A 12,242-nucleotide genomic window follows, 5' to 3' on the forward strand; every position below is an offset into this window, starting at 1 on the left:
AGAGCTAACAGGAGCTAGTTTTCTGCCCTAGTTAGAAATGTTTTCTCTCCTCCTGCCCCCCATGTTACAGTGGTACCTCAGGTTACATACGCTTCAGCTTACAGTCTCCGCTAACCCAGAAATAATGCTTCAGGTTAAGAAGTTTGCTTCAGGATAATAACAGAAATCGGGCTCCGGCGGCGCAGTGGCAGCAGGAGGCCCCCTTAGCTAAAGTGGTGCTTCAGGTTAAGAACAGTTTCAGGTTAAGAACGGACCTCCGGAATGAATTAAGTACTTAACCAGAGGTACCACTGTATTTTATGGGGAGAACTGGGCTCCATCCTTGGGGATTTTCCTAACTGCATCCTTTCCCCTCTTCCCGCGCCCCAATCTATGCATCTGAATTGAATGGAGAGGGAGATCAATAATGTCTGTTTCAGCAGCGATATTACAAAAAGCCCATTTTTGTAAGGTCGTGAATTTAAGCCCCACTTTGACTTTTCACGGTTGGAATTTGGGGGGGGGGTGTGTGGAAGTGTGGCTTATATTCAGGCCAATACGGTATGGTGTTATTTACACATAGATACAACCTGAGCATAAGATGGAGGAGCTCGCAGCTTCGACACACCCAAAGGATCTTTCTTCATTCATTCAGCCCAGAGCAAGTAAGTCTCTATGCCTCCAGCTGCCAGTCGGCTTCCTGCTTCCTCTCTCTCACATCTCTGGACTCTGCCGCCTTGCCCTGGGAGACTTTGTCTTGACTGAATTCTCAGTAGCCAGCACTGGCTTTCCATAGTCTAGGGCAAACACTTCTTGAATTTAACAGCCAAGTGGGAATTTTCCTTCCAAAGAAACTACAACAATAAAAAACAGAGGGTCTTCTTTTGCACACTACTCCATTTCTGGGCAAGAACATATTTTTGAGAGCCAGGGTGTGATGGTTGGGGTGTCAAAGCAGGATCTTGAAGACCCGGCTCCGAATCCCCCATTCGGCCATAAAGCTTGCTGGATGACCTTGGGCCAGTCACTGTTAGGAGCTCATCCTACACTTGAGTAGGACCCTGGTAGAGACACATGCCCGACTGGCATGTTCTCTCCCTCCTGGTCGACCGTTCGGGAGCTTCAAAAGCTTTCTTCTGCCCGAACATCACAGCGACTGATGCTAATAGACATCGGCACACTTAGGGATCCCCAGAGTCTGCGCAGTTCACGTGACAGACCTCAACAACTCAGCATTTTGGCTAATCTACTTTATTTAAGAATGGGATGCAGGTGGCACTGTGGGTTAAACCATAGAGCCTAGGACTTGCCGATCAGAAGGTCGGCGGTTTGAATCCCCGCGACGGGGTGAGCTCCTGTTGCTCGGTCCCTGCTCCTGCCAACCCAAGCAGTTCAAAAGCACATCAAAGTGCAAGTAGATAAATAGGTACCGCTCCGGCAGGAAGGTAAATGACGTTTCTGTGCGCTGCTCTGGTTCGCCAGAAGCGTCTTAGTCATGCTGGCTGTATGCCGGCTCCCTCGGCCAATAAAGCGAGATGAGCGCCGCAACCCCAGAGTCGTCCGCAACTGGACCTAATGGTCAGCGGTCCCTTTACCTTTACCTTTACTTTATTTACATATAAACACAAACGGAGCACTGCAACATGGCTCCCTCTCTCTCTAGCATCAGACAGCAAAGAGAAAAAAGACAAAGGACAATAGTCCCACTTCACGGAACACAGTAACACAAACATCCTGTCTCCGTCACTTCCCACTCTGTGGAGTCAAAACGTATACCATCATGTGAAAGACAACAATCCCATGACTGCAATCATGGAGCAGGAATTCTAACAGTCACTGCCTCACTGTCTACCTCACAGGGGTTGTTGTGGGGATTAAATGAGGAGGGGGTAAACCACCATCTTGAGCTCCTTGGAGGAAAAGGTGTGATATAAATGCAATAAATACCAAAAAAATAAAATATGAACACTTATTTCACCATGACAAGGTACGCTTGAAACACTTCACTGGCTGAAGTTCCAAATGATTTCTGCAAGTGCCCCGAGAATTAGGCAGAAAAATTGAAGCCTCTCTCCCAGAGGAAGAAAACTTTTAAGAAACTGATTTTGACACTAAGCTGCATAGCTTGCATAGAACATGGACTCTGAAAATGGGATTGTTTACAGGAGCTGTAGCTCATGGATCCCATCAATATGGAAATTAACAGCACTGACACTAAACTGGCCTATTTATATCTTCCACGCAGGAGGAACATTTTTGCATAGAAACCAGTAACCAGAAGAGCTCACTCCCATTGTAGCAACTTAGCCTCTGGCCTTCAGACATATCAAAAACAAACGTAATCAACGCACCTCAGTGTAGCCAGCAAAGTACATAGATTAATCTGTTTGTGAATGAAGGGACTTAAAAAAAGAAAAGGAGAAAAGGAAATAGCAGCTAACCAGGTAATTTGAAACATTTCCATGGCTGCCAGGGACGAAATCCGTCCCAAGTTCTGTTGCTGCATACAAAACAGTTCCTTAAGATTCATTGCAACGAGCAAACTTCAATCAAAAGCTCCGACAGCTTTCCGAAAGCGAAGGCTGAGCTTTCTCATCTGCCATCCAATTAAACCAAAGCTCATGAGTTTTGGGGAAGAGGTGCTTGTGTGCATTTGCTGCCCATGTGGGCACGTGGATGTGTGTGTACCAAGACATATTTGCAAGGAACCTTGGGCAGATAGATGTGCATCGCAGGGGGCTGGATGATCCTTGGGTTCCCTTCAAAGTCCACAATTCTATGATTCACAAGACCAGCTTAACTCAACAGGCACCTAGACAGCATCTTAAGAAGCAGAGACATCACCTTGCCAACAAAGGTCCGTATAGTTAAAGCTATGGTTTTCCCAGTAGTGATGTATGGAAGTGAGAGCTGGAGATTGTTTGACTTAGTAAATAGTAGAGATTGTTTGACTTAGTAAATGCCATCATACACAATACAGATGTGACCAAACAGTTTTATAAGTTCCTAAACTTTCCCAGTAGTGATGTATGGAAGTGAGAGCTGGACCATAAAGAATGCTGATCGCCAAAGAATTGATGCTTTTGAATTCTGGTGCTGGAGGAGACTCTTGAGAGTCCCGTGGACTGCAAGAAGATCAAACCTCTCCATTCTGAAGGAAATCAGCCCTGAGTGCTCACTGGAAGGACAGATCCTGAAGCTGAGGCTCCAAGACTTTGGCCACCTCATGAGAAGAGAAGACTCCCTGGAAAAAGGCCCTAATGCTGGGAAAGATTGAGGGCACAAGGAGAAGGGGACGACAGAGGATGAGATGGTTGGACAGTGTTCTCGAAGCTACCAGCATGAGTTTAACGAAACTGCGGGAGGCAGTGGAAGACAGGAGTGCCTGGCGTGCTCTGGTCCATGGGGTCACAAAGCGTCAGACATGACTAAATGACTAAACAACAACAACTCAACAGACCTGTGATCTTCAGCCTTGTTTCCCTTCACAGACACTATAGGCAGCCTCCTCAAGTGGCAGAAACACCATGATAACCACCTAGAATGCAGCAGCCAGACTGGTGACTGGGAGCGGCCTCCAAGACCACATAACACCAGTCCTGAAAGACCTACATTGGCTCCCAGTTACATTTCTGAGCACAATTCAAAATGTTGGTGCTGACCTTGAAAGCTCCAAACGTCCCTGGCTCAGTATACCCAAAGGAGCATTTCCACACCCATCGTTCAGCCCAGACATTCAGGTCCAGCTCCGAGGGCCTTCTGGCGGTTTCCTCCCTGCGAGAAGTGAGGTCACAGGGAACCAGGCAGATGGCCTTCTTGGTAGTGGCTCCCACCTTGTACAACACCCTCCCATCAGATGTCAAGGAAATAAACAACTATCTGACTTTTTGAAGACATCTGAAGGCTATTTAGGGAAGGTTTAGGGAAGTTTTAAAAGTTTGAAGCTTTATTCTGTTTTTAGTCCTCTGTTGGGAGCTGCCCAGAGTGGCTGGGAAAACCCAGCCAGATGAGCGGGATATAAATAATAATAATAATAATAATACAGTGGACACTCGAGTTGTGAACATGATCCATGGGGGATGCACGATCGCAACCCGCAGTGTTTGCAGCCTGCATCTGTGCACGCGTGGGTTGCGTTTTGGCGCTTCTGTGCATGCGCAACTGCTGAAACCCGGAAGTAACCCATTCCAGTACTTCTGGGTTTCGGAGCGTCCATAACTTGGAAAAACGCATCCTGAAGTGTCTGTAACCCGAGGTATGATTGTAATAATAATAATACTAATTCTATTATTATTATTATTATTATTATTATTATTATTATTATTATTATTCCTCCTGGATCTTTGAGAAAGCAGGTTCCCAGGCAAAAGCGTCTGCGTAATGGGTGCAGTGATTACATTGCTCCCTGCTTGGCTTTTCCTAGCTACGTTCACTATTGTGAATTGGTGTACATTCATGTGTTTGGAGCATTAACAAGGGGGTGGGAGGGATGGAATAAAGAAGTATGATAAGGAAAGCACTCGAGATGAGAGAGACTGTTATTGAGACAGAGACAGAGAGAGACAGAGAGAATTCTTCTTCATCCCATGTCCTGTGTTTCCAGGAGTTTGGGGGGTGGGAAATAGATACGTTTCTACATACCATCATAGAATCACGGAATTGTAGAGTTGGAAGGGACCTTGAGAGTTGAATCCAACCTTCTGCAATGCAGGAGTCTCAGCTAAAGCATCCATGACAGATGGCCATCCAACCTCTGTTTAAAAATCTCCAAAGAAGGAGAATCCACATCCTGGTGGGTGTTTTGAATCAGGTAATAATAATAATAATAATAATAATAATAATAATAATAATAATAATAATTTATACCCCGCCCATCTGGCTGGGCTTCCCCAGCCACTCTGGGTGGCTTCCAACAAAATATTAAAATACAGTAATGCATCAAACATTAAAAGCTTCCCTAAACAGGGCTGCCTTCAGATGTCTTCTAAAAGTCTGGTAGTTGTCATTCTCTTTGACATCTGGTGGGAGGGCGTTCCACAGGGTGGGTGCCACTACTGAGAAGGCCCTCTGCCTGGTTCCCTGTAACTTGGCTTCTCACGGGGAAGGAACCGCCCAAAGGCCCTCACAGCTGGACTTCAGTGTTCAGGTTGTATGATGGGGGGGGGGGAGACGCTCCTTCAGATATACTGGACCGAGGCCGTTTAGGGCTTTAAAGGTCAGCACCAACACTTTGAATTGTACTTGGAAAGGTTAACCATATTGATTTGTATGCTGTTAGTGGATTCTTGTTGTTGTCTTGTTGGGCTGTGTATGTGATAAACGGGAGCCATACCGGGGTGAAGGCGTCTTCTATTTGTCCCCGTGTCAGTTTCAGTTTATTGGTTATTTTTTTTCTAATAAGGCTGTTTCCCATACTATTTGGTACCATTGGCCCATGCCTACTCCTGACAGGTTTCTCCAGTGTCTGGCTATGATGTTTCTGGTTGCTCATTTGAGAGACTAATGTCCATTACTCTCAGCACAGAGACTTTTGTAGGCCACAACCTACTTTGTCAGATGCGTAAAGCTGGAATCAGTAGATCAATTCTGGGAACGGATGGAGCGTGAGCTTGCAGGGCACAGATTGATCCAGATATTTGTTTGTCTGGCTGACATGATTAGAGGGTTCTTCTTCTGTCAAAAGCACACATCCCCAGAGTTTAGCTCATCTTGTCTACTAGCCGTGACTTTCAGGAGTCTCATCTTTTGTGCTTTTCAGTGGGGGTCAACATCTGCTAGCTCATGGGCCCAAGGGATGTAGGCTGCTGTCTTTTTACACTGAGTTAGGCCATTAATCTAGCTAGCTCATTATTGCTGGCACTGACCGGCAGAGTATAAGGAAGGGGATGATTTTCAGTCCTACTTAGGAGCATAGCTGTCAACTTTCAGATTTGAAAATAAGGGATCAGCAGCCTCAAAAATAAGGGATCAGCAGCCTCACCTGTCCCGGGGACAGTCTATGGGATATCTAACAATCCGGGATAGCAGCGGGAAGCAGCGGGAAACGGCACTGGAATAAGGGAATTTCCCACAAAAAAAGGGGAAGGTTGACAGCTATGCTTAGGAGATGCCAAAGATGGAGCCTGGGACCTTCTGCACACAGAGAAAAAGCTCCTTGGAGCAAAAAGGTGTGATGTAGATGCAGTAAATAATATATATATACAAATACAGTCGTACCTTGGATCCCGAACACCTTGCGAGTCAAACGTTTTGGCTCCCAAACGCCGCAAACCCAGAGGTGAGTGTTCCAGTTCGCAAATGTTCTTTGGAACCCAAACGTCCCGACGCAGCTTCCGCGGCTTCCGATTGGCTGCAGGAGTTTCCTGCAGCCAATTGGAAGTTGTGCCTTGGTTTCCGAACATTTTGGAAGTCAAATGGATTTCTGGAACAGATTCTGTTCGACTTACAAGGTACCACTTTATACACAAATGCGAATGCATGTATTTCTTAGAATTCCCACTCCATGATTGCAGTCATGGGATTGTTGTCTATCACATGACGGTGTATGTTTTGACTCCACAGAGTGGGAAGTGACGGAGACAGGATGTTTGTGTTACTGTGTTCCGTGAAGTGGGACTATTGTCCTTTGTTCTTTTTCTCTTTGCTTTCTGAGGCTAGAGAGAGAGGGAGCCATGTTGCAGTGCTCCATGTGTGTTTATATGTAAATAAAGTAGATTAGCCAAAATGCTGAGTTGCTGAGGTCTGTTACGCATGATGCACAAACTCTGCGGATCCCTAAGTGTGCCAGTGTTGGTTGGCATCGGTCGCTGTGATGTTCGGGCTGAAGAAAGCTTTTGAAGCTCCTGAACGATCGACCAGGAGGGAGAGAACATGCCAGTCGGGCATGTGTCTCTGCCAGGGTCCTATTCGAGTGTAGGCTGAGCTCTTGACAGTATTGCCTACTAATCGTACAGTTCAAGAATTGCTCAATAAATTACAAGTGTAAATAAGTTGTCAGAGGGACATGCCACAGACCTGTACCACTGAGAGAAGCCTGCTTTTGCATTCGGATATGAACTCTGTGTGGGATGTGGGTGGCGCTGTGGGTTAAACCATAGAGCCCAGGGCTTGCCGATCAGAAGGTCGGTGGTTTGAATCCCTGCGACGGGTGAGCTCCCGTTGTTCGGTCCCTGCTTCTGCCAACCTAGCAGTTCGAAAGCACGTCAAACTGCAAGTAGATAAATAGGTACTGCTCTGGTGGGAAGGTAAACGGTGTTTCCGTGTGCTGCTTTGGTTCACCAGAAGCGGCTTACTCATGCTGGCCACATGAACCGGAAGCTGTACGCCGGCTCCCTCGGCCAATAAAGCGAGATGAGCACCGCAACCCCAGAGTCATCCACGACTGGACCTAATGGTCAGGGGTCCCTTTACCTTTACCTTTATGAACTCTGCAAGACAAGGTTTTGAAAGCTTCTGGAACGCTGACTCCATTCATATCCTCCTTGTCGGTTCGTGCTATGAAAGTACACCTTGGTGTTCTGGCTAATTTGTCCCTAACTGGAGAAGCATGAATATTGCTCTTCCTAGAAAATAGAAGCCTGTGGCCAGGCAATTTATTTTATTAAGTCTTAATTAACCAGACTCGAACTACGTTGGAAACTCGGTGCATGAAATCTCCAGCTGACCATCGAGTTCCATTTCTGTTTTTCAAAAGAAAAGAAAAATGGGGGAGAGAGGAAGGAGAAAAACAAAAGGCTAACGCTACCTCCAGGAAATCCTAATATGGCTCGAATCATTTCGTTATTCCTAATGATACTTGGGAGTGATGACTTGGCGCTAAGCGGAAATGTACCGATCTTGTTTTCAGCTTGGGAGATTAACAACAATATCAGTGGTCCAGGCATTTCTGGTTGGGGACTGAAAAGCCCCAAGTCAAGAGACACTGCCTACTCTCCCCCTCAAAGCTGGAGCAAAACAAGGTTGTGGAGTAAATAAAAGCCAGTTTTATTTATTCTAATTCTTAGAGGGCTGGTGCCAGCCCTGGATTCCCCTGGATTCATACCCTCCAAGTGTCCCTATTTTCCAGGGACAGTTCCGGAATTATAGAAGCCATCCTGGTTTCTGATTTGATTCTGGAATGTTTTCCTTTTTCCTCCCTTCCATGTCTCGGAGAACAATCCCAAGTGGTGAGTTGGTTTAGGTGCAAAAACGGAGAAGAAAGAGAAGCTGTGGGTGAGAAATTGTAATGACCCGGTGACTCACAGCTGCCTGTCTCGTGTCCCCTGCCACTGCCACCAACGCTGCCATTAGCACTTTGGAGGGGGCACTTTGCCAGGGAGGATCCCCTTGCAGGAGAGCTGTAGCTCAGGGGTAGAGCCTCTTGCATGGAGAAGTTTCCAGGTTCAATCCCCGGGAAGGACTGGTGATCTTCCCTGCCTGAGATCGTAGAGCACCTCTGCCAGTTAGTGCTGACAGTGCCTCTATTCCAACCATGGAAGGCTTAAAAATGGTATGCCACTTTCAAATGCTGCCCTCACCCGCCGCTGCCACATAGAAATCCTCTGCAAGAAGAAATCTAGTTCCTCAGCAACAAAGATTCGATTGTGGCTCTCAAGGAATTGCTGCACTCCTTTATGCTACACCAGAGGCAGGAGGCATCGTCTAGGGGGAGCTTTCAGAACTGCATTTCCGCACCTTTCTAAGAAGCCCTACCATTTGGGTGTGTGCATTGTCCCTCACCCAGCTGCATGCAAAGGTCTGGCCTATTTCTTCTCTCTGTAGCCCAGCTGCAACCCTGCTCATTCTGCTGCACTCATTTCTATTGCATGGATTGGTTCCTTGCCAGGTGTTGTTTCCCCAGAAAAACTGGGGTTCTTACCCAAGCACCTTGCGGGCTGCGCTGCTGAATGCGTCAGACGCCATTTCTGCAGGCCTAGCCACGGCCCCGGTAATCTCTCAAGCAGCATTGTTTGGCTTAGACAAAACAACTGGTTCGTTTTTGCCTCTCTCTACTTTCACTGCAGCTGGAGCTGATCTGATTATTCCGTAACAGATGCCCGTCTAGCCTTGCATATTTTTGCCTTGGGACTGATTCATTTCCTTTCCTGGCAGGCTGGATCCATTGCTTAATGTGCTCAGTTCTTGAAGAATTATGATGGGCCTCTCTCTCTCTCTCTCTCTCTCTCTCTCTCTCTCTCTCTCTCACGTCTACTCTGATTTCTCCCTGCTGCCTTGTAAAGCCATTGCTCAGACTTCTCTTATTGACACCAGCGATTCATTGATTCCGTCCCTTCCTGGGTGCTCTTATATTAACAACTGGTGTCAGCACCGTGCCAGAAAAAAAATCTCCTGCCTTTTTCTTCCATTCTTCCACAGAGAGCCTCCTTATACTGAATCAGAACCCACTGGTCCTTCCAACTCAATTTTGTCTACAATTACTGGCAGTGCCTTTCTGGGGCACATGGAGCCCAAATGGAGGCGCTGGGGAAAGAGGGGCAACCAATTTTCAGGCCTAAAAGTGATGGATAAGGGGGATCATTGGTGCAGCTCAAATTAAGGAGGTGCATTTGAAAATGGGAGGCTCCTGGGTAACAACCTAGAAGCTTCTGTGCCTGGCTATTGTTGGCTCCACCCCCTATTTATGCAACTGGCTTCACCTCCCGGCAGTGTAAATTGACTAACTGAGGCTGGGCGTGAACCTCCAAAGAATAACACTGAGAGGCAGATCAGCCCATTCAACCAGTAAGTTCCCTGGGGTCTGGAGCGCCACATGCAACCCTACAAAGGGCACCCACAGTGCAAAGTGTGAGTGCTCATTACGTGGACTGCCTAAGTTATTGAATCGACCTCGGAGCAAGGTCTCTGACCTTTGAACAGAAGGCCAGCTTCTGCCCACAATCACATAGCCATCTCTCTGTCCTGATAAGCAAGGGACGTTATCAGAGTTCAAGGGCACCTTGCCAGTGAGAGGAGGGTTCTGAGGGCCAGATACAGAGATGTGGAGGACCACAATGCGATCGTGGGCCAGAGGTTTCCCACTCATGGTCCAAAGGTAGAGTAGAATTGCTGCAATTGTTACAAGGCGCAAGGAGGAGGTGTTTCACAGCTCCGGGAAGAGTCTGAAAAGCAATTTGCAGATAAGTTCTCTCCCGCCTGCTTGTTCACTTGCTGAAGAATGCAGAGGAAGAAGATAGACTTGGACGGCCGAGAGAAACACGGTTAGCTCCATTTCTGGTAACAGAAGCATGCCAGCTCTGAGGAGGTGTTTTCCCATGTGAGACATGGCCTGATGGATGAAGGCAAAATATTATTTATCAGCGTTAGCCTCTACCTTACAATGGCATCTTCCTCCTTCAATGAGCCAAATACTGCAAAGTTTTCCAGTGCGGGGGCAGGAATCATCCAAGCGCAAGACATTTTTCACGAAAAGAGGATCCTTACGAACAAATTTCAGGTTCTCATTTGGCTAATCTTAAATAGCGCAAAGATTTTGCACGGTTGGTCTTTCTATTTAAATGCTTTGAAAGCTATGGATGGCCTCCAACTAGCTTTTGCTCGGAGTAGAACCATTGGGCTAGGATCTCCATTACAAGGCGTCTACTTTGAATGAAACTTAGTTGAGACACCACCCAACGTTTCCGAGAGAGCAGGGAAGAATCTCAGAACAGCAACAACAACCCCCCCCCTCTCTTTGGATATTGGCATCTAGAAAGGTGTGTGGGCATAATATGGACACTCTTGAACTTCTGTTCTGTTGAGTCTTTGTAATGTCAAGTGACCGAGTCAAATTCCTCATCCATTTGGCTTTCCCTTCTTGTGTCTGAGGTGATTTTTTCCCCCTACAAAGAAGGAAAATAAGTTTTCTGTACAGATTAGGAACCAACCCCACAGACCGTCTCTCGAAGCAGACGCCAAAGAAAGATTTCAGAAATGGCAGGGATTGGAAGAGAAAAGGGAGCCAAAGGGATTGTTTTTGTCTTGTTTTGTTCCGAAGGCACCAAGATCCCCCTAGGAAGCATTGAGCTTTTTCTACTCCAGAGGAAAGTCAAGGCTGCTTGGTTATTCACACTCTTAGGCCTCAAAAGGGACCTTTTGTGCGGTTTTGGGGTTTTTTTGTTTGCTTTTTTAGAGAAGTTTCTTTCCCAAAGAATTTCTCTTCCACAAAGTAACTGTACTGATTTCAGTTTGGGTAAGTCCCAGAGAAATTAGGCCACAGTCTGGCAGACTGCCCATGGCTTGGCACACTCTGCCATCGGTTCTCCAGGGTTCAGTAAGTGAGGCAAATATTTGGTTGCTGGGGCTTCCTATTACCTTGTACCTGGTTAAAGTTTGTGTGCATTAACTTTAGAATAACAAGCTGGCATGTCGGTCAGATTGCTACAGTTTGTAATGCAACAGGTACCGCGCATAGCTGTCAACTTACAGATTTGAAAATAAGGGACCAGCAGCCTTGAAAATAAGGGACCAGCAGCCTTGAAAATAAGGGACCAGCAGCCAAAATAAGGGGTCTGCAGCCTCACCTGTTCCAGGCACTCCAGTCTTCCTGTCCTCCTGCAGTCTGGTCAAACTCATGCTGGGTAGCTTCGAGAACACTGTCCAACCAACTTTGTAATCTGAATCACATGCACCACAAGGCGTATGCAGCCTCAACTTAAGATGGCTCCCCGGCCTGGCTTTGCACTTCAAAGTTACAGCAGCACGTGCAACAAAATGGCCTCCAGCATTCAAAAACCCCCTCAGCTTGCATTAACTAGCCACACACAAGGCATACAAGCTCCACCCCCCAGTTGTTCTTAGACTTCTTATTGGGTGAGCAACACAGCCAAGCAACACACTTGGAGCCTCCCTCCTCCCTGGCCGGCAGGGAGGGAGGGAGAGGAGCTGCTTCCTTTGAAATTTAAGGGACATCATTTAAGGGACATTTAAGGGACATCCATCAATAAGGGACAGCAGTGGGACATGGCGCTGGAATAAGGGACTGTCCCTTCAAATAAGGGACACTTGACAGCTATGGTACCGCGCTGTGAAAGGAAGAACAAAAAACAGGACAGAAGCACTATAATTTGTTTGTTGATTATGAAAATATTGATATACCCCTGTATCGTAAATATACACACACACACACACACACACACACACATATATATATATATATATATATCACAGTGGTTTACAACAATATAAAAATGTAAAGCCAAGCAATGATATCATACAAAGTTAAAAACAAGTTAAAAGCAAAAAGATATTTTTTTAATTACTTTTTTATTCAAAATTAAAACAAAACA

Source organism: Podarcis pityusensis, assembly GCF_964106645.2.
Source record: "Podarcis pityusensis genome assembly, chromosome: 12".
NCBI lineage: Eukaryota > Metazoa > Chordata > Lepidosauria > Squamata > Lacertidae > Podarcis > Podarcis pityusensis.